Source organism: Manis pentadactyla, chromosome 3 (assembly GCF_030020395.1).
Source record: "Manis pentadactyla isolate mManPen7 chromosome 3, mManPen7.hap1, whole genome shotgun sequence".
NCBI classification, from domain to species: domain Eukaryota; kingdom Metazoa; phylum Chordata; class Mammalia; order Pholidota; family Manidae; genus Manis; species Manis pentadactyla.
In genome coordinates, this window is record NC_080021.1 from 55,001,675 (window position 1) to 55,025,914 (window position 24,240).

Below are 24,240 nucleotides of genomic sequence, written 5' to 3' on the forward strand. Positions count from 1 at the left end.
TTTATTCCACCTAAACTCTATGCAACTTCACGGCTTCCTCTGACTTCAACATCCTGATGGTCTTTAAATCTAAATTTCCACCCAATGACTGGTTCTGAGCTCTAAACTACTTATACAAGGGTTAAAATGAAGTTTGTTTCCTTTTGATCTGATGCCCTTCCTTGTATTTCTTGCCTTAGAGAATGGCCCCTCTAACCACTGTTATCTGCAACAGAAACTTGGAAGACATTGCAAACCATGCCTCTCCTCTCCTCTCCACATCCCACTAAGAGGCCCTGTGCATTCAAGCTACTTAATGTATCTTTTAGATGTCTCTACCTTAGAAGTGACTCTACCTTAATTTTGTCCTAATAATTCTCATTTAAATTATTTAAAGAGCTTCCATATATTTTTCTTCCTCTGGTTGTGAAGATTTTCCAACAAGCCTTCAAAATTTGCCAGATATTTCTTTCTAATATATCTAAGCATTCTATTTCACACTTAGAATTTCTCTTTGGTTATCAAATACCTGAATTATAAAATTTAAGTTTTTATATTGACATAAAAGAAGAGTCAACTGAAAATTTACTAACACAACAGACTAAATATGCTTATGCATCAGCACCTTCCTCCTATTCTTCCACCACAAATCCCAGGGGGAGAATACATAAGTGTGAAGAGTGTGTGTGTGTGTGTGTGAGATACACACACACACACACACACACACACACACACACAGAGAAAAAATCTTACTACTAGAAAACCAGAAAGTCTGCTACAAGAAATTATGTGGACTTTATGGAAGTTAGATGGAAGGTGATATAAGGTAAACAAAATAAAAATTCCAGTGGAAAACCAGAGTTTCAAGTATGCAGGAGAAATGCTGTGAAGTGTAAAAGATGATTATAGGACATGTCCTATTTCAAATGCAATAAATAGTAGGTGCAACAGGGATCCAGAAGCAAACACTTCTTGAGGAATTAATTGGACCATGCTTCAAGAAAACTTGGGCCAATCTAATTCTAGTGTTTATAGTTTTAATAAAAAGATACTTCTGGAAATAACAAAGAGTAATACTGTTTCCAAAATAGAATCTCCACTTACCATTAAAAAGTATAGTATAGTATTGATCAGTTGAATCTCATGCTGGTAGTAAAACCGAATACTGCAGCTACATCTAAATATATTCTTATTATATGTAACCAAGGGTGGCTTTTCATTTGCTTAGCTCTGATGCAGTTGTGCACAGTTGGTCTAATTTTGTACCTCATTGACAAAGTTGAAATTACTGGATCTGATATTCTGAATATCAGTTCACTTTAGCTATTGAACACTGACTTGACCTCTGCAGATCTTAACTGAACAAATAAACTTTAGCAAAAAGACAAATTTTCATTTAAGAAATGGAAAAGATAATCCCCTCATACAGGCAAGTAGATACTGAGTACACATTTGAGATTTTTTTTTTCACATTGGTAATTACTCTCTCGCCCAAATTGAATGATTGTTCGGTAACATACAAAATTTCTTTTGAACGTCTGCTACGCTTTTGCCATCCAACCTTAACTCCCCACCTCGGCGCATGGGACATACACACAGAACACACATATACACACACATTGACTAAGGAACCAGCATAATTTTCTGTTTCTTATAACAGAAATATATTAGTATCCTTACCTTAGAAAAATTTTTACCTACATGAAAGTATCAGTGGGTCAAATAGACAGTCTCATTCTTGAATGCAAAAAGCAATCTTAAAATTGAATGAAATATTTCAGTTGACAATAATTTATTGAATATCAAATGGGAGTTTATCTCTGATACAGGCATTGATTTGTTTTCCTTTTCTCGATATAGCAATATCATTTAAACTACTTATTTGACAAAATATAAAATTAAAAAGTAAGTGTATGTACTATGTACTATTTGGTATCTTAGGGCCTTTTTCTTACCTGATTCTGAATCTATTGAACTGATTCAAGAAAAGTTTTTTTGATGGGCTCTGTGGGATATAGAGCAAATCAGAAACTGGAGCCCCAGGTAAACATTCTTTTAGCATCAGCTGAAAACTGTCTTAAGAATAGTTGAAGAACATATTCAACATTAAGGCCTCCCTGCCTAGTGAGTTTGTCTCATTACTGTGCCAGTTTGACTCTGTGAAAATGGAGAGAAATATCTTACTCTGTGTAGCCAATGTAATGTAATTAGGGTGAGGTGGAATTGTTTAATTGTTAATGTTGAAACACAACAAGACACCAGCAGAACCAAATTTCATCTTAGGTAAATCTATTCCTATAACGTTTAAAAAAATCCTAACAATTTCATGCTCTGGCCAAAATAAAAGTTTCATAACATATTATTCACTCTTGAAATTAAATCAATTTTTATATATTCAATGATTATATGAAAGAAAAATAAATGTGAGCTGTTTTATTTATAGGCCAAAAATCCCCCAAACAACATTAAATGCTACTCAAGATGAATTCAATTATAGATACTTTTTCCATAGATACTATACAAGTAATTTTAATGTTAATTAATATACCTGCAGGTTTATAATCTCAAGAAAACAGAAAAACAGATAATATATGCTAAATAATAGTACTACTTAGCAAAAGTAACCTTTTCAAGAATGTATATGTCTAGTTATCTTTAAATAAAATTTGAAAATAACAGAGGTTATATTTTTGCCATTTTTATATGTGGAAGAGGTTTTCATTTAAAAATGATATACTTGAAGAGGAAATAGAAAAAGTTTTTCTTTACCATGGCAAAATATAAACATTTACTCCATCTGGGTAGTTATTACATGAGTGACTATTAATTCTGTACTATTGTTTGCTTGCTTTTCATAATTAAAATTAAAATATGTTTATGCACATAACATGCTGTAACAAATAAATACAACTTTTACACATTTATTATCAGTAGTAGTATTGTTATTACTCTGGTTTATATTAATGAATGTAAACATGGATGCATGTTTTAGAAAATGTAACTTAGTAATATAGTTTCTGAATTGGGGTACCAAGCAAAAAATCAAAATACTATTGATAATATAAAATGCAGAGAAATCAATTTAAAAAAATAAGTACACTTGACAGAGAACATTATATTAGTTTCAGGTGTACAACATAATATTTGTGTATATTGCAAAATGATCATTACAATAAGCCTAGTTAAAATTCACCAGCATAACGCAGTTACAAATTTTTTTCTTCTGATGAAAACTTTGAAGAAATCATGTTTAATTTTCAGTTTTACTATTGAAAGATATATGAAGATAATTAAAGAATGTTTCCTTCATACAGAATGAAGAGTAAGAGACATGTTTTCAGGACTTATTAAGAATTTGATATGTTAGGTGCATATACATTAAATTGCTGAACTGTCAAAGTATAGGGAACACCTACTTTACAAAATGAGTTTGAACATTTACTCACAAAACTGTGGCCTGTTGGAGATCCTTCACTCAGTAATGTGATTTCTACCCCCCCAAATCAGACTGTATAAAGCCATCATTTACTAATTAATCCACACACAGATTAATTAGGAAAGCCAGAGGGTTAACAGTCCCCCCATTTTGCAGATGAGGAAGCAAAGGTAAAAAAGGTTAAGATCTATGCCACAGGCCCCAGTTAATGTTGGCATTTTACTTCTGAGAGTCATTCTCTGAGGACCTCAAAGTACTAGACTGAATTGTTAATCCTCTTAATTTTACTGTGTAGTTGGTAGGGGACATGTACAATTATCCTGATTTTACCTTTAAGGAAAATGAACTGCTTTCACATAAATGGTTTGCCCAAGGTATTTGGCAGAGTTTACAATTAACTTTTTAATTCACAAAAGTTATTCTTTGTTTTGTGTCAGCATAATGAACTTTCTGCTATGGAAGCTGTAGAATTTAGAAGCAAATAAAAGTGGTTTTGATATCCTTTCTTCATCTTCAACCATTACATAATAGTTCCTTCCAGTATTTTCAAGGAATAAATCAATTTTTTAAAAAGTGTTGTCTCAAGCTAATGACACCTGCAAGAAAAATATAACCAGATGTTTTAGTCTCATTGAGCTGCTTTATCAGACCACCACAGTCTGGGTAGCTTATAAACAATAGAAATTTATTTCTCACACTTATGGAGTCTGACAAAATCCAAGAACTAGATGCTGGAAAATTTGGGGTCTGGTGAGAGCCCACTCCCTTGTAATAGGAGACCATCTTCTCGCTGTTCCCTCACATGGTAGAAGGTCAGGGGAGGTCTCTGGGACTCTTTTGTGGGGTCACTAATCTTATTCATGAGGGTTCCACCTTCATGACCAAAATACCTCCCCAGACCCCCATCTCCCAATGCCATCACACTGGGGATTAGGTTGTAATCTATGAATTTTGGAGGGACATAAACATTCAGTCTGTAGTACCAGAGGAAGTGATTACTGGTTTAAATATATGAGGAGGGCTATGAGCAGCCTTTATGCAGCATTTAAGTACAATGCTGATCTTGATTATACATCTTAACTCTACTAGTGATTGCCCATAATGAAAGTTTATTATATATTCATCAAAATCTTTTTAAAATATACAAGTGGTTATGAATAGCCACATGAATATCTCTTCCCTAGTTATTAATTCTAATTTTTAGTTCTGAGTCTTTGGATATTGTTGAGAGTATTTAATCACTAAGGAAAGAGAATAAATACATACTTTAGAAAAGGCAATTGATTTATACTTAAATGAAGAACATTTAAGGAAGAAATTTTTTCATAGGTTAACTAAATTATAAGAACAGTAATAAAATCATACTTTTTTAGAGCTGAAATAATCCCAAACTTCTTGTTCATCCTTCCTTTTTAATTAGAAAATTGAATATCTGAAAAGGACTTGCCTAAGATTATATAACTAGAAACATATCAAGAAGGTAGGACTTCAAACTTTGTAATTCAGTGCTTTCCCAAGTCAAATAAAAGTAAAGCTTAATGAATATGATATCCAGACAAATTAAATGATGATTTATTTAATAAGGCACATATATTAAGTACTTTCTCTGAGTTGAAGCATGCTATAAATACCCCACTAAGCAGAAGAAGGCATTTCCACTCAGTTAATATCATCAGAACAGAATTTGTAAATACCTCCCTATTTGCCTTCTTTTTCAAATACCACATTTTGCACATGGTAGTGCTGCTAAATAATATCACACGTAAATTTTGAATCCAGTTTTGACCTTCCTCTTTTCCTTAGTAGCTCATGTTACTCACTTGCCAAGTTCTTAGTTCTCTTTCCAAATATCAAAATCATTGTCAGTCTTTTAGTCATTTCTAGTGTCATTTGCTTGGAGAAGTACTTTATTACCTACTATCTTTTCTTTTATTAATTAAAGTATTGTTGATATACAATCTTATACTGGCTTCAAATATACAACGTGGTGGTTCAACAGTTACTCATATTATTAAATACTCACCCCAGCTAGTACAGTTACTATCTGTCAACATAGAAAGATGTTACAGAACCATTGATTATATTCTCCATGCTGTAGTACCATCCCCATGACCAACTTTTATTATGATTACCTATTACCTTTGTAATGTATTACAGTCTGCAGCAAATTTCAGCTAGACTTTTCTGATACTCTCCCTATACTCTACAATTATTATATTGCCTAAAACATGTTTTTGCAATAATCTTCTAAGTGCAATAATGTCAACTTCTCATTGATAGTATTTCTCATTTTTAGTCTCTCTACATGTTACTTTTCTGACAAACTTTCCCCCCAATTCAGTCTTTCTTCACAGCACTCAGTGTCTAAAATAATTTTCCTTATTCTTTATTTTCTTATTGTCTGTTCTAACAAGTATGCAAACTCCACAAGAGTAAATATCTGCCTTGATCATTGCCGGATGCATAAAGCCTTAAACAGCAACTTGGCTTTCACAACGTTTCAAATACATACCAAAAGTAGTAGCCTTATATTAAAGAACCTCATTCTCTGACAATTATCTTTTCAGATATAGCAACCATTTCTCATATATATATATATATATATATATATATATGTATATGAACCTTCAGTTCCAACTAATTATGATTTCAGCCCATATCAAACCTCATCTCAGGCTGTTTCGTGACCCAGAGGTTCCCAAGCATCGCTGACTTGTAGATTGCTTGCCTTATTGTGGTCATTTGTTAAAATGGAAACTCCTTGGCCTCTCTCCATGCTGTTCACTCCTGAATCGCCATATGATTCTGATTAATTAAGTATATGAAGCTCTGTAAGAAATTTCCAAGTGGCAAACATGTACTGTCCAATTTAGGGACCAGTTCCTTCTTTTTAGCAGCACAAAATTATCCATCTCTTAATCCCAGATTCAAATGTTATATCTTTGCTGAAATATGTCACAGTCATATCCCAAAATAAATATAATTCTTTTCTATGTAAGGCAGAGCAACCCTCAGTTTGTCTCTTTTATGGTTCTAATAAAATCCTTTTTCTGTGATGATTAAATATGTTACGTACGTACAGTGCTTAGAACATTCCTTGATGCTCAGGAAGCCAGTGTTCGCCATTCGGTGCCGTGGTCACCATGGCTCTCTTCTGTGCTCTGCCTCCTCCTTCCTCCCAAGAGAACCAGCTTCTACCCACATACACTCACAGGCGTGTATACTGGATAGCTATTCTTGAAGGACAAAACTTCTCTGTTTGTTGGTTAATTTTGTTCAAATGAGTATTCCTACAGGTCATAGCATATTTTTCGCTAAAAAGAATACTATTAAATGCTTAATATAGAATGAAAAAAGGAAAATGAAAGGATGAACATGAAGATAGAAAGGAGGACTAAAGAATAGAAGGAAGAAAGGAATGGAATGAAAGGAAGGAAGGCAAGAAAACAAAAACAAGGGTGTGTACTATTTTTGAGTAACAATGACTGTCTCCTCACTGTGCTGGATATAGAATACATATTATTTTTACATAACACTTTTTTCTCCATTATTTCTGAACACCTATGAAAACAAATGGGAAGTATTTGGGGCTGCCCTTATTATTTATTCAAGAGTGACAATAATTAACAAATTCCAGGTTGCTGTTCCTGTGTCACTATTTTTGTTCATACATGTCACTCTCCTACTGGATCTCCATTAGTGAGCTGAGAGTGCTAGTGTAGATAATGTATTGCACTTTAGCTTTTCTAAATGGTACAAATTGACATAATACAATGAGTACTTTAGCATTGTAGGTTACTATTTCTGAGTGACAATATTAATAAGTATCTTAGACAGCAACAAAAAATGAAATAAATGCTTGGAACATGTGTAATGTATGGAATGACACAGATAGTAAGTCAGGCGCCACTCAAGAGTTTGAAAGGTCTAAATGTAAGAAAAGGCAGAAGTGTAAATTTACTGACTCCATCTTCTGCATCATTCCAAATGCCTGACAGAAGATGCTGGTAAGCTGAGAACGACAATGACACAAAATGGTAACCATGTCAGTCAAATGAATAGGTAATATGTCATATCAAATTTCAAATAGGGAAGGACAATGTTTTCAAGTATATGCAGCAATGTACATGCACAGTTGACAGGCAGATGTTATGCAAGGGAGTGAGTAAACAAGTAAATTAACAACCCCTGGGTAGCTTATTTTGCTTCTTACAGGGAAGTGTTTAGAAAAGATTATTTCCTCCTTTCTCTTTCTTTTTCAGAGCAAACCAACTGAAGTGGATGTTCCAATGTGATCACTTAGTTGTACACCCTGTCACATGAGAGATTTGCTAAATTTTCTTTTTCTGCAGATAATGAAAATTTCAAACATGAATGGTGTGCTTCTTCTGTGTTAAGCTCTAGGCCTGTTGATGAATGTATAAATAAATAAATAAATAAATAAATAAATAAATAAATAAATAATGCAGTGTCTTTGAGTTTACAGACCTGAAACAAGCAGCAGGATTAAGAGACAGAAAAATAATCCAAGAAAGAGGTTAGTTACGTGTTAAAAGTATATTCAGTATTCTATGCATGCACAAGACACAGGCTTGGCCCTGACATTGTTTTCTGAGGGAGAAGACCTCTGTCTCTAAGTAGCATGTGCTGTGCACTCACAAACAACTGTTATAATCAGATAAACATTGCTCCAGCAAAATTGACAGCACTCCATGGAAACCCAGAAGAGAAAGCTTGCCTAAGAGTTTTAGGAAGGTAACATTTTATCTAAAACTTGAAGAATATCACGGAGTTTATGATGTGGGGAAGTGGGTGAAGCTTCTCATAGACATGAAGTAATGGTACCAGAGGCCCACATAAACAGCTTATTAAAGAAATGACCAAAATTCAGATGTAGTCAAAGATATTTATAAGAGGTGGGATGAGTGGTGATACCGGACGCTGAAGGATGAGTTTGGGAAGTAAATTAAGCAAGATTATGATAGCTTTTTTGGCCATGCTAAACAAATTGGATTTAACACTGTGGGCTTTTTGGGTCAAGATTAAAGATACTGAAGTAGGGCAACTGTATTTTTAACTTCATTTTACATTTTCATCATAAACTAAAGGAGAAAGCCAATTAGTGGTCTAGGGTATTATGCTAGGTAAGAACAAATGAAAATAAGACATATAGTCGGGACACTACTCTGAAAGTTAATTCATAAATGAACTTCACCAGATATAAATTAATAATATATAAATAATATGTTTATGGTAGATATATGTACTTAGTATTTAAAGATTCTTATATGTTCCAGATATTTTGTTAGAAGTTTCATTTCCTTAAGTTATTTAGCACCTTGGGAGGGCTATATAATTTCCCCCTCTTTCTATAATCAGGAAAGTGAGGCCTGAGCTTCTGTGGCTAATATATGGTAAATACAGGATTCAACTGATTGGGCTTTTTGACAAAGATATTTTTCCTGCTCAAAGAGATAATCCTAGATGAAAATATGCAAAGAAGAGAGGATGAGTCCCAAGTGTACTGAATACACTACTTAGGGTTGGATGCACACATTCATTTTTTAGACCACAGAGCACCATTTAGTGTGATGCAGTAAATTAGAAAAATGCAGCTTAATACCAAGGAATGTCATAGATACTGGAAATTATGAATCTCCAGGGGATCATAAAACCTGAGCTAGATGAAACATTAAAATATAATGTAGTCCGTTCAGAACTTCAACTAAGACTGACTGAATGTAAAACCCCTCTAAGAGATGGGTCCAACCCACATGTGTTCTGAACCTAAGGCTTTGAATTCTGAGAGAATCCTGCAGGTGTGGAAAAGGATGCAATGACAAGGTACCCTGATCTCTCATCCTGAGAAGATCATCAGGAATCAGGCTGACTCTAGGTTAATGTACTTAACATACTCTTGTTAAAGGAGATCAGATGCTCAAATTTTCTGAATCTCACCTTCCAGTACAATGATTATTTCATTTTCTTCTAGGAATAATAGAATATTCATTTGAATTGCTTACCCACCCATAAAAATACCTTTGGGAGCGTGGGGAGAAGAAAAAACTATAACCATACCAACTTGGTACAACTTAGAGCTAAACCACAAGCATTTAATGTGCAATGCTTATAGTAAACCACTCTTAGATATCATGATCATAATGATTACAAGCAAGAAGGAAGCAGTGTAGTATGGTGGAAAGAGAAAAGACTCCTTTTGTGTGTTAAATCTGTCATTTCTCTGAAGCTCACCACTCATAGTCCCCAATAGAATGAAGAAAACTATATGTACCCTTCTTACAGGGTTGTGTTAAGTGTTAAGTGAAAAACTTGTGAAAAATAACTCTGGGAACTAAAAAGTAACATGGCACACACACAGACTTGGTTCAACGAATAGGCCATCATTAGGTAGGGACCACTGTATACTTAGTCTACCCACAGAGACACAGCATATTCTTGTCTTCATTTGTCATCTGGATTCTCAAGGTTAATTAACAATGCACAAAGAAATACTGTGCATGTTATGTAAAATTCCAACAGGAAGGTTTGGTTAGTGTAAAGTAACTGAATCCATACCATTAATATCAGCAAATACATTGAAAAAAAGCAAGCATTCCATCTAATGTGAGAATATGATAAAATAAAATTCATATTTAATAATGTATCTGTACAATTTTGTGAAGTAAAATAACAAGCAAAATTAAACTGATGAAAGAAATCAGAATGGCAGCTACCTCTGAGGATATGAATTGGAAAAGTGAACTATAAAGCTTCTGGGGCAAAGGAAATATTTTCTATCTTGAACTGAGTAGTGATCTAACTGGTATGTACAAAGCTAAAATTCTTGAGCAGTACCTTTAAGACGTAAATTGTAATGCATGTAAATGATATCTCAATGACAATTTTGTTCTGGTTCTATTCTGACCACCTAATTCCTACACATTACTATCTCTTAGAGATCTTTGTGTATATCCCATTCTAGATGGCCTCTTGGTGGTCACTAGCTTGTAGAAGAGCTGAGTGCTTCTTCGAAAAAAAAAATACTGACTTTTGTCAGTGTTCAATATCTGAGTACAGAATCCTTAAGTTTATTTTTATTTCAAGTACTACTATTTCAGTGTTGATACAAACATAAATGTGCCTTACTGTTACTTGAGGTAGTCAGTTCTGCTCCAGTGAACTTCTTGAAAGGAGTCGTTGAAACTACTTCTGGCTATTTTTGATTTGCAAATGATCTCTATCTTTGAGTTGTGAGAGTAAGAGCAGTTAAATAAATTATTTTGACTATTTAATGGTAGAGGAAAATTTATAGGCTGAATTTGAACTGAAAAGTCTCCACAAAGATGTTACAACATTAAATTATGTTACTTTCTGAGTCATCCCACCAGATTCTGTGACTTTCTTGAAATAAACCTTGGATTTCACTCTTTGACTCTTTAATGGCCTAAGGCATAGTTCCATGTTACTGTGTAATGTTTATTTTTATTAAATTACAAAGGCACCTAGTGTTTAGTATTATGTAAAGTACACTTCACAGACATGATTCCTGTGTTTTTGGTGGACTACAGTTGAAATTCCTAATAAATGACTTGCATGAGGGTAAAGTTTATTAATGTAATCAGTTGTGTAAAAGAACTCTGGGAACTGAAAATTAACAAGTGATCTATAATCTATACCATATTCCTTTCCTATAATTGTAATTAAGCATTTGGGATTTGAAGTCTTCACCCAACTACTTCAAGTGGTATCACCAATATCCTTGTGAGGAAGATAATATTTTTGTCTATCATTTGCTGATAAGAAAAATTCAGAGGGGTAAAATGTCTTGACCAGTATCAGAAGACTAACCAGTAGATTTGAGGCTTTTATCTAGAGCCTCTGGTGTTCAAAATACTAACTCTTTGTACACAAGATCCTGGTTATATTTGCTTACTTCATCTCCCAACTGAGTTAAATTCCTTGCATCCATAAGATGCTCTCAGGAGTCATGCTCATCTTGGGATTCTATTGTCTAGCACAGTGTTTGATACAAATATATTCGGTGAGTATTTGATAAATGAAAGGCCAGAAAGATGGTTTATTTGCTACCCCATGTAACTGTTCTATTTCTTTGTTTATTCACATTTGCCAGCTCAGGTGTCTGTGGATACATATTAGGCACTTACTTTGTTAAAGTAATTTTCAATAAAACATGATCACTTGTGCCACTCAAAAACACAGAGGTTTTTTCACAACAGAAACTTTTCCTGAGACTCCTTCTTCTAATCCTGGCTCAGAGCAAAAAGGAAATGTTAGAATGATTATATTTTTAGTAACTTTCTTAATTTCAATGAGAAAGAATTTTCTTACCATGTTCTGGAATAAAGCACTACTTAATCTGAAAATAAATTAGGCAATGACTTTTTCATTAATATCCCCAATTTAAAGTAACATGTTTTCTATACATTGTAAATGCAAGTGATTTCAATACACTTTTTTAAGACATGAAAACAGAAATGAGATTTATAACCAAGAATGCAGAAATAACTCTGATCTCTGCCATTGTAAATCACATAATTCCCTATTTTTGCCCTGATGTTTTTCATTGTAATAAGAATTATTATATTCATATATATGTCCTCCAAAATTATATAGAGGCAAATTAATTAGTATTTATAAAGCATGTTAAATATAAAAATCAGTTTTAATCAAATAAAAAAATCTGAAACTTTGCTTTCCATTACTAATTATTTATAATATGTTCTCTTATTTCTGTACCACTGGCTATACAGCTAAGTTTTTATAATGACATGCTCTCTAACTCTTTCCCATTTTATATTTAAGAAAACAACAAGAAAAAAAAAGTAGGGGTAGAGTTTATAAAAACTGGTTGTAAATTTAAGCAAGAAGAAATAAGACTGTAAAAGCACAGCAAGTGGTGAAAATCTTTTAGATTTCTAGGAGTATTTATTCAAATTGGCTCTGGAACTTGTAATTTACATTTTCATTCATTCATCTTTCCTTTAAGGAGGAAAGGATTTAGAAGGGGGTGACAGACAAGTTAACAGATAATTACCAGACATTGTGATAAGTGCTTTCATAGAGAGAAGCAATTTGAAGTGCTATTTAGTTTAGCAAATTGCTCTCACACATATCACACCATCTGATGCTCAAGGTAACACTGAGTAGGTAGAGTATATATTACTCATAATATCCCCATTTTATAGTGAAAGATGCTGAGATTCAATGAGTTTAAATTAATTTTCCTGAAATCATTTGACAAAAATTGTTGCAATTGGAATTTAAACTAGCTCTCTGACTTCTGATGTTATGGCCAACCCAGTGGAATTATCTGTACTGGTTAAACTCCTTAATAATCTTGGGATTCAAATTCTATCCAAGTAACTCAGAAATCTGGGTGCAAACTATATTTTGTGCTGGGAGAAATAGTAATCCAAGTAGAAAAGCTGGTCTTAGTAAAATAAAAGTGTAATAAAAACAGTAATGGTACAAAGAGAAAAAAGCATTGGCAAAGAATATCCTCTTGAGGTCTAGTTAAGAGTACAAAGATCTTGGTTCAATACCATTATCAAATGAAGTATGTAAGACATAGCCAGATCTTTATAGAAGCTTTTAGGAAGCATATAGGAAACTGAATGGAGAGATGATATATTTAGTTCATATAAAGCAAGAATACAAAAATATATCTTTGAATCAAAATTAATTGAATGAAGTATCTGTCGAAAAATAGTTAAGAATGCTACTGAATAAGAATTAAGGATCTATTATAGAAAAATCTATACAGCTTTCAAACAAAGACCTAACCGAAGTAAAAGCAAAAGAGATATTATGTTTTACTGGCGAAAATAGAACACAAATCTAGAAAGAAACCATTATTTTATGGTTTCAATTCTTATAAATAGGGTGTAGAAAGTATCTCAATACTGTATTTCTTGAAGGACTCTTCATTTTCTTCCCTAATAATATTTAGCTAAAATACCTTTGAGGGAGGGGCATGAAGTTTAGGAATGAAGTCTCCTTTACTTTTTTAGATATTAATGTGTGTTTACAGCTCTTTGGAATTTAAGGTATTATGATTTTATAAAAGCCCAAGTGATTAATTAAATTTAGAAGTCCTCGATTGCATCCTAGGGTGACTATACAGAATATTAACCCAAATTGGGAGAGATTTGATTATTCATTAGAGATGCATATTTCCTATGATCTACATTAAGCATTCTTATTGACAAGGAATTTAAAGGAAAATTCAGAATGCAATGCAATAATTAAAACATGGGAAAGACCTAATATTCTTTGGTAGTTTACTCTGGGGCAGGCATTGTGCTGGGTTCTTTATTTAGCTCATTTAATTTTCACCCAAGTACTGTGAAAAAGGGTACTAGTTAAGATTTTTAGTGAAAAGCAAAAGAGGTTGACTATGACTAATTTAAACAGTAAGATAATTTATTGCAAGGATTTAGGTTGTTTCAGAGTCCCTGGAAAGTTTGGAAAAACAGGTTCATAAAACAAGCATGAGCAACATAGGCTGGGCAGCAAGATGTGGTCACAATTCTAGCACAAAGTTTGTCTAGAGAGAACACTGAGACCCACAGCTCTGACCACTGTATTGCCAGCAGGGGCACTGGTCTCATTGCTGGCTTTGTCATTTTGCCTCTGCAAACTTAATTTGTCTGCCAGTGTCCCTGTGGCCATAATTAATTCTCCATTCCTCCATCCTGTTTTGCTTCTTGGAAAATAAGTTAAAATCCTTGGTTATTGAAAGTAACTGACTTAGTGTTGATTATGTGCTATTCCCTAATAATCAAGGAAGAAGAGAAAGTGAAGTTTGGTCTTTTGATTTTTGACATTACTCATAAGATGGGATATCCAGATCCAAAGTGGGTGGGCACAGGGTATTAAGCAATAAACAAAATTAAAAATGACCACTAAAAGTGCATGTTTCTTCATTAATTTATGGGTGAGGAAACAAATTATTTAAGATGCTCATCTCAGGCAAAATAATTAGTCAATGGAAGAACTAGGTTTTGAAATCAGATTTTGAATCTCTCAGATCCAAAAGTTTTAAAACATTGAGCAATAAAGTTAAGGACCTATGGGATAAAAATTTATACTGAGAATTAATGTAGCTGAGAGAAACTAAAGAACCAAATAAATAGAGCAGTAAACTATGTTCATGGATTGAATACTCAGTTTTGATGGCATTTCTCATATTATTTCTAGATCCTATCCAAACTCATTATAATCACAAAATTATGTTTTAAAAGGTATATATATAGTTTTTCTAAACTGTGCATGAAAGTCTTTCTATGAAGGATTTAGAATACCCAAAACAATAAAAAAAATCAACTTTGGAGACCTATATGACCAAATTTAGACAATTATCATATATAGCTACAGTATTTAAGGCACTGCAATGATAGTAAAAATAGTTATAATAATACTACTAAAAATAGATCAATTAATCAGAGAAGAAAGTTTGATAGACCTAAAACACATATCTTCAAGTGATATTCAACTAATGCTCCAAAGCAATTCAGTAAGGGAAAGAAATCTTTTTCAATAAATGAAGATGGATGTGGAAAACATGAACATCAACACATAGTAAAAACATTCACAAACCTAATTTGATATTTATCATAATCCAAAATGTAAATTTTGAAATATGTAGATTCTCAAAGAAATTATGGGAAGAGGGGCAGTATCTGTGATCTTGGTGTAGGCAAATATAATTCTCACACAGAACCCGAAAGCACTTACCATAAAATAAAAAGTAATACATTAGACTTGACTTTAAAACTTTACTCTTCAAAAAATAGTCATAAGTATTCAAGATACAGACTAAAGGAAATACCTAAAATACATAGACCCAGAAAATAACTTACATTCAGAATATGTGATAACACAACTCAATAATAAATTGCTCCCAAAGTAAAATAACAGTGGGCAAATGGCACTAAACAAAGGAAGGTATATGAATAGTCAAGAAGTGCATTGAAGAGCGCTGAGTATCATTAGGCATTTGGCATACAAATTGAAACCAGTTATATAGCTCTAGTTACCCACTGGGTTGGAAAAATAATAAAAAGCTTAACATTACCAGGTGTTGGTGAGGATGTGGTACAACAGAATTCTTATACATTGCTGGCAAAAATATAAAATTTATGACAACTTTAGAAATTAGTCTGGCATATATTTTCACAACACTAAAGATACACCAAACCTGAAACCCATAAATTTCACTCATGAGTGTATTTCCAAGAGAATGTCCACACAGGTCTGAGAAAAAATTCATAAAAGATTATAATAACAAATTTGTTCACAATATCTCCAAACTAGAAACAATCCATATTTCCATAAACATATTTTAATAACCATATTTTAGTATACATATTTTAGTACATAATGGAACATTACTCAAAAAATGATTCAGTTCTAGATGCATGTAACAGGAAAGAAAAACCTTCAAAACCAGTCTGAGCAAAACAAACCAGTCACAATAACACAAAACTAAATGATTTCACATGTTAAAACTTAGTGCTGGCAAATTGAATACAGGAAAAGAAATTATAACACAGGAGGAAAGGGGTGAATATGAGGAGCACAGATTGTAAATGGGTACCTGAAGGAACTTTAGGAGGTGGTTGATACATGAAAATGAAGTCATCATAAAGGGGAAAGGTTTAGTTAAAAGAATACAAATAAAAGTTGACCTTAAGCCTGTAATCACATTTTATGAAGTCCAAATACTAAATTGTGACCATTTAGTTAGGAGATGACAATACAAACAACATAAACTTTACATTTAAAAATACTAATACACCTAAGATGGTTAAGTTGAAATGACTGGAAGATCATATGCTGAATGTTTTTCTTTCATTAGTTTAAAAAGAAACATATGGTTTATTGCAAAATGGATCCTGCTTCATAAAACTGTTCATCATGTTTTTGTATTTACAAAGACCCCTCTTTAGCTTATAACTATTTTGTGAATAACATAAATATGAAATGTAGCAATTCTGTTTTCACTTTTTTTATTTTCTAAGAAATTTAGGTAAAATTAATTTAATACTTAAAATAGGAATATACAGTATAATGTAAACATACATAAAATAAATGACTTAAAATAAATGCTATTTATTTGTAAAATACATAATACATGCATATTTTATACATGTGATCTGTTTTGGTGTCATATATTTCATATATTACTTATGGGCTATGGCAGTTATCAATCTAAGTAAGAATTTACAGTTTGCCTGTTTTTGCACCATGTCTTGAGGGAAAATGTGCTCGTATCTAGTTTAGACATATCAAAAAGTGTGAGTAGAAGAGAACTGCTTCCCAAAATGGTTTGCGATGCCAGTAAGAATTGTCAGTACTACTGAGAGCATCATTTCAGAATCAGAGATGGCAAGAAACAACCGGAAACATAAGGTCTCTTTCAGAAATCAAAAATCAAGAAGACTCAGCTTTGCCTGAGTTTTCCAGACTGGACATTCCAGGTATTACACTTTGGTACTAAAGAAAAGAGTGATTATGGAGGATTACACAATTTGCTGATCCTTGTGATACTTATTTAAGAAATTAATTGCTTAAATATTATGCTATTTAAGTTTTTCCAACCCAGTGGTTGAATAGAAGGATGTGGAGAGGAGATACGTGTGCTAAGGAAAAAGGGAAGAAGGAAAATAAGAAACCCTTGGTAAGAACATAGACTAGATTCACTTAAAACTGTGTTAGGTTTTCTCCCCCGTCTATCATTAATTAGCTGAAAAATCTTGAGTTCCATTGCCTCAACTGTAATATGGAGGAGATTTAGGGCAATGCATGTAGTAGTTGTAGCTAAATGAGATGATGTTTGTAAGGTCCTGACCTAACCTGTTATATGAGAGTAGAATTATTAGCTCTTTTAACATGTTGACTCTGGTCTTGTGTTAAGGTAATCTGCTGTTAGAGCTTGAACTGTGAGCATATGAATCTGGTTAATTTTCTTCCTAATGAAAGGAGAGAAAGTATTTGAAAGAGATTATAAAGTAGGGAGAGAGAAAAAGAGAATATGACCTGCCATTCTGCTATTCTGTTGAGTGGCTGGTGCAGGGTTCCCTTTCCAGCCAGGAGAAAAAGGGTAAGAGGAGTCTGTTGAGAAGTCAGTAAACAGAAACAGACCAGAGTGCAGGATGTTAGGTTTCTCAAAAATGTCTGAGCTGATGATCATAGATTTCACCAAGGAACAGGCTGTTGAAAGAAAATGAGGTTAGATCAATTCAGAGTATTTTTTGCCCCTTTGAACTGCTATCAATTAACTATTTCTGGCTGCAAAACATCTTTCGATAAGATGTTCCCTGGAGCTCCATGAACTTTTATTTTTCTTCAACATCATAGCTTCTCATCTTATAACTAAATGTCTAGTGTCCATAATTTTTTACATTTTGTTCATGAATTAAAACTGGAAAGACAATGATTGAAATTGGATGGAGAATATGTTCTGTATATCAATTTGTTAAATCCGACTCAGGGTTTCTCCCACTGCCATTTAAAATCTACTGTTACTACTCTTAAGCAAGAGAAAACCGAAAGAACTAATAGTGGAAGAAGCACTTCCAAATGGAGTAGCAATTACCTCCTAAGATCCTCTCTGCCATAACATCAAAGAGAACACTGGGAAGTTTTTAAAATCAACATTTTCAGAACTCTGGAAATGAACCAATGGTTTGCAACAATTGGAGGAGTATTTATTCAAGAAAAATAGCTGAGTCTCAGTCAGAACAGTGAGCTCTGTGATGTTTAACTTGCTTTTGCTTTAGAATATCAGCAGCTCACTGTGAGCACCAGCAGTTAGCCACAGAAGGGCCGGATGGGTTTGGAGAAGCACAGAATGTCCGGTTCCTGGGAAATCGTCACAGTTTGACCTGTCGCGCAACTCTCATGAAAAACCCCATTCACAGGGCTTGTCTTTATTTGCCTGACTGAAACTTTACTCAGTGAGGAAAGACCTTTCTCTGAGGCTTTTTATTTAACAATGGCTGCTTATGGCAGTGACAGCCGTTGGAGCAAATGAGAGGACTGCCAGAACACTAAAAGGGGAAAACGGTGAAGAAAAATGTTTGTATGGAGCTTGAAAAAACCCGGAGTATTTCTGGGGGTCTAGAAGGCCTTGCACATGTGTGGGGCTGTGTGTATGACCAAGAAGGACCTCGGAAGGCCGAATACCTTCTGGCTGACACTGAGCCTGCGCAAGCGAGAAACGAGAGCTAAGCCACAGTGCTAAGCTGCCCGTGCAGTGCAGTCAAGCCTCCCCACACAGCACCTCAGGCAAAAGGGATGGACATAGTCTTTCAAGGCATGTAAGAAAAATCTGTCCAACTGTTACATGACTACTAAGCTAACTGAGCAAGATTTCAGTGGCCAGACACCATAAAAAATACTAATTTTACAGAATTAGTTCAGCAGAATCATTAAACTAACAATAAGCAACACCAACAAAAACAGAAACAATAACAAATTTTGAGAAGGCAGGTTTTATTCCCAGAGTTTCCATATTGTACTATTTAAAATATCCAATTTTCAACTCAAAATTTCAAGACACAAAATGAGCAGGATAATGTGTCCTTACCTAGGAAAAAAAAGAAAAAACGCTTTCAGTTGAAATAGTCCCTAAAGTTATGTAGTAGTCTGAAGCAGGCAAGCTAAGTGTAGAGCTAAATCTTCTCTAGAAGATTCAATCAAAATGTCATTCTAGAATGCATATTTTGGAGGGGGGGACACTTGCTTTTATGTGCAGAATGCTTTGCTAATATTTTAAGTACATTTTAAAGTAATGATTTTTATTAGGAATTTGGACAGTGTTGCTTAGAATATATAGTTGTCAACACAGACTAGGTTCTGACTATTTAATGACTAACTTAAGCAACACAATTTAAACATTGGCTTTTCTAAAAATGTAACTCCTGGGATTGTGATATGAGGAATGTAAAGTATAAGACTCTAGTAATTCACTGTGAAGAGTAGGACAAAATTTCAGCTGCTATCAAAAACTCCACTTATCAAATTTCAATTTTATTTCTTGCAGCTGCATTTTCTTTGATCTTGGTGAATTAATCGATGCATTGTTTTTCAAGAAAACTTGATTCTGGTTCAAAATCGTATCAACATTAAATAAAATACCATATGCTCTATGTCCTTAGCTTGTTATAAACTACCACAGTTAAAGTAGTTGTTAAATGTACCTTTGATACTGAGTAGCTCTATAAAGTGATATCCTACATCACAATATGCTGTAAGAATTTCTCAAAGTTTTTATTTGTATATTTCTTTTGATATTTTCAAGTAAACATGGCCAATACAAAGTCTGTATTTTTTTGATACTGAAGCAAAGTCATATACAGTATTAACAGTCTTAATCTCAATCACTGATGTTTAAAAATTATAGCTTTGCATTTGTTCTTCAGTTATTTATGTTAAACAGTTATGTTTTCTTAGAATATAAATATAAATCATTATGCAGATTCATTAACAGAAAGTGAGATGAAGACTGTAACATGATATAAAATATTTTGTATCTATTGGACTAGGTGAATATATGTACTGATATAATTTCTGTCATTAAGTCAGTTAACCAGACCAGTAGTGCTAATTTTCATGTTGCTTTTTTTCTTTAGATTAGTTGGACTGCAGAGTACCTACCAGAATCATCTTAGTAGAACCCAGGACTTTGCATTCTTTTACAACTCTTTGGGGATGTTCATTAAAGATATGGGAAAACTGCCCCACGTGGCTATGTAGAGAAAAGAGGGTAGAAGCAAAAATGTCTTGTGAGCTAAAAAAGGAGGTCATTTGACAAAAGTGAAGAGAGGAGGTAAGAAGATGTAATGTCTTTTAGCGTGGTTCAGATAGAGCCAGTATCTCTATGACATGATTAAGAGACAAAATGGGCAAAAGCAACAGCCAGGGGATTGATCTCTATGCAGCTACAAGGACATATCCATGATTAAAACAAGTGATCTCAGTTCTGGGACAGGGAACAGATACAGTGGTCGTTAAGAACAATCATAGGACCTAGGTGATAGGTGAAAAGGAGAGAGAAATGACTTGTCACAGTTAATCATGAGTATAAGTTGGATAATGTAAGCATCCAATGATGGAAAAGGTAACATTCTAGGAATTTTGATAGGACTAGAGTCAATTCTTAAGATAATAGATAAAAAGACATAGACAATTTTGAAGTAAATTTTGAATTGTATATGTTAAAATAATTTTTCTGCTCAAGTTGTTATGGCCCAGAGCAATGTGTTTCTCTTGTCCTTCATTTTGGGAAATAAAAATTTAATGCAGACTATTTCAGGCAATTTCTATATAGCTTATCTTTGAATGTTATAAACAAATTCATTAGGATAATTTACCGACTTTACTTTTTGCCGAAATAATCATTGAATAGCAATTCCGTAACAAGCACTTTAATAAGTATAGTGGAGCCTATAAAATAGCAGTTCCTGTTCTTAAGGAGTTGTTAAATCAGGTATAGTAACAACTATCTATGGAAAATTGAATAGCAAGATTTTAAAAAATTAGATAACTATATAATGGGTTCTACAGATGAAAAATGTTGTACATATTCAAAGAGAGCAATTTACTCTATCTGAATGGTCAGATCAACTTCATGAAGAAGTTCGGGCTTGAGCTGGTCTTGAATTAGCTAGACAATGAAGAGTGGTGCAAGTATTCCCACTGGATAGAACATATAAAGTGAAAGATAAGAAGATAGTAATGTGGAAGGAATAGTAAGGACAATAACCGTAATTAATTTAGGAATTTAAGGATGAGATTAGTGGCTGATGAAATTGGAAAGGATTGTTAAAATGAAAGGATGTCAAGCTATGCATTTGGGTAAGGTTACATAATATGTGAGGCTCTGGGCAAATTGAAAATGTTGAGGCATTTGTAGAAAAGCCTGAATAACTTTACGAGGGTGACAGCAGCTTACAAAACCAAACACAGAGCCCTTTTAAATGTAAAGTCCTGTGACCCCATAGTTCATATCCACAAGGTGCTCCATAAAGAATTTAATCTTCATTTAAAAGACAACGGAGTGTTGCTATTTCTTTGAGACCCTGATTTCAATTCTCCTGTGTTCACTGCAGCACTGTTCACCACAGCCAAAGATGAAAAGGCTAAGTGACCATTGATGGATGAATAGATAGCGAAAACGTGGTGTGTACATACAATGGAATATCATTCAACATTAAAAAAAAAGGAAATTTCTTGAATATTCACCAACATGGATGAAGCTAGGGGGCATTATACTAAGTTAAATAAGCTAGTCACAGAATCAAGCTGAATTAGTTCTAGAAATCTGCAGTACAATATTGTAGTTTTAGTCATCAATAATATAGTGTACACTTAAAGATTTGTTAAGAGGACATATGTCATGTGAAGTGTTTCCTCACATGAAAATTTAAAAAATGTATCATTGCTAAAGGAAAAAATAAAACACAAAGTAGGGAGTTCTGAAGAGATTTTGTCAGGGAGAGAACATGATTAATACAGTAACTTATGAAAATGACCTGGTGGTTTCACTCATGTGTGGAGTATAAGAACAAAGAAAAACTGAAGGAACAAAACAGCAGCAGAATCACAGAACCCAAGAATGAAATAACAGCTACGAAAGGGAAAGGGACTGGGGAGGATGGGTGGGAAGGGTGGGGAAAAAGAATGGGGGCCTTACGATTAGCATGTGTAATGTGGGGGGGGCATGGAGAGGGCTGGGCAACACAGAGAAGACAAGTAGTGATTCTACAGCATCTTACTACGCTGATGGACAGTGACTGTAATGGTGTTTGTGGGGGGAACTTGGTGATGGGGGGAGTCTACTAAACATAATGTTCTTCATGTAATTGTAGATTAATGATAACAAAATTTTAAAAAAGAAAATGACCTGGTGGTGACTTGCCAGCTGAATTAGAGAAAGAGAAGAGAAACTTGAGATAGTTGGGAAGTGAATGCACTATTTCCAGAAATACATACTGAAGAGTCTGGTCCCTGATAGAAAGAGAAGGAAGACATTTTCCAGAAGTAAAATTTGACAATGCTTGTGAATGGAAAAGGGGATAAGGTAGGTTGGGGGTGAAGGTCACTGAAGGATTTAAAGCACACATACCTGAGAGTGGTTTGAAACCTTTATGGAATTGAAATCATTTATATTTTGGATAAGTTCATATTGAGTGATGGCAGGGGAACCAAGTAGAGATAACCACTGCTTAACAATATATAGGTTAAGGGCTGGAAGGTAGGAGACAAGCTGGTGTGTGAGTTTGCAGGATGATGGAAACTGGGCAGAAGGCTAATATTTAATGCTACTATTGCTGATGTGCCATATGTCATTCTTGAAGATCCTAGTAGTAAATTATTAACCTATTTTATTTGCCGATTTCACATTTCTCCACCCAAGAGGTAATGATTTCTTTTCTCTTAGAAATATTACTTGACAGACTAATGGCTGAACATTCAAGAGAAAATATATTTGCATGGAGGAAAAAAAACAACAACCATTATTTAATAAAGACATTGCACTGTCTCACACAGCACTTTTAACTTCTTTACCTGTCCTTCCTCTTTAATACTCTCAACATCCTATTATGTAGGCACTATTTTGATACCCATTTTAAAGATTAAGAAACTGAAGCATTGGCAGTGAAATAAGTCAGGCAGGGAAAGACAAATACCAAATGATTTCCCTCATTTGTGGAGTATAACAACTAAGCAAAACTGAAGGAACAAAATAGCAGCAGACTCACAGACTCCAAGAAGGAACTAGTGGGTACCAAAGGGGAGGGTGAGGGAGGGCGGGTGGGGCAGGAAGGAGAAGGGGATTGTAGGGTATCGTGATTAGTGTGCATGGTGTGTGTGGGGTCACAAGAAAGACAGTGTAGCACAGAGAAGACAAGTAGGCACTCTGTGGCATTTTACTACACTGATGGACAGTGACTGCAATGGGGTATGGGAGAGGACTTGATAATAAGGATGAATGTAGTAACCACATTGTTTTTCATGTGAAACCTTCATAAGAGTGTATATTATACCTTAATAAAAAAAAACTGAAGCATTGGTAAGCTAAGTTTATTGATTATTTAAGGATTATTTATTGAGTGATTGCCATGTATCACTTACTATTCTATGTGCTGGAAATGCAGTCATAAGTAAAACTGTTAATGATCCTATTATTGCACAGTTATAGGAAAATATAAGTAATAACTTGTATGAAGAAAATCAAAGGGTAAAAGGATAATATAATAAAAAAAATGGATACTTTACATTAATGGTTAGGCAAATAATTTGCCCAAAGGCATATAATTAATTAATATGAACTAGGATTTGAATTCAGTTCAATGAGGGGAGATTCTGCCTCTCTTTCACACTATTGCTTTGTCAGTATATAACTAAAATATTTGTTCAACAAGATGAGTAAGAGTTAATATTCACTGATGGTATTCATGCATTGTGCCATATTATTTTCATAATACTTCAGTATTCACAAGGCTAATATTCTTGTTTTGAAGGTTTTGAATCTGAGGTTCACAACAGTAAAATAAATTTCTTAAGTTTATACTATAATTGTTTAAGGGTTGGTATTGAATAGATGCCCATAAAGTCCCAAAATAGGAATATCTTACTGATGCTCATTTGCAGCCCACCATTTTATTCCCCATAGGTTGGGTACTATTGTGTTAGTCTTGATGGGAGGATGTGGGAAAAGGCCAGATTCTTGTCTTCCAGAATCTGGATCCTTAACTAAAACAGTTCCTAGGACCAGTGCCCTGAAAAAGGAATTT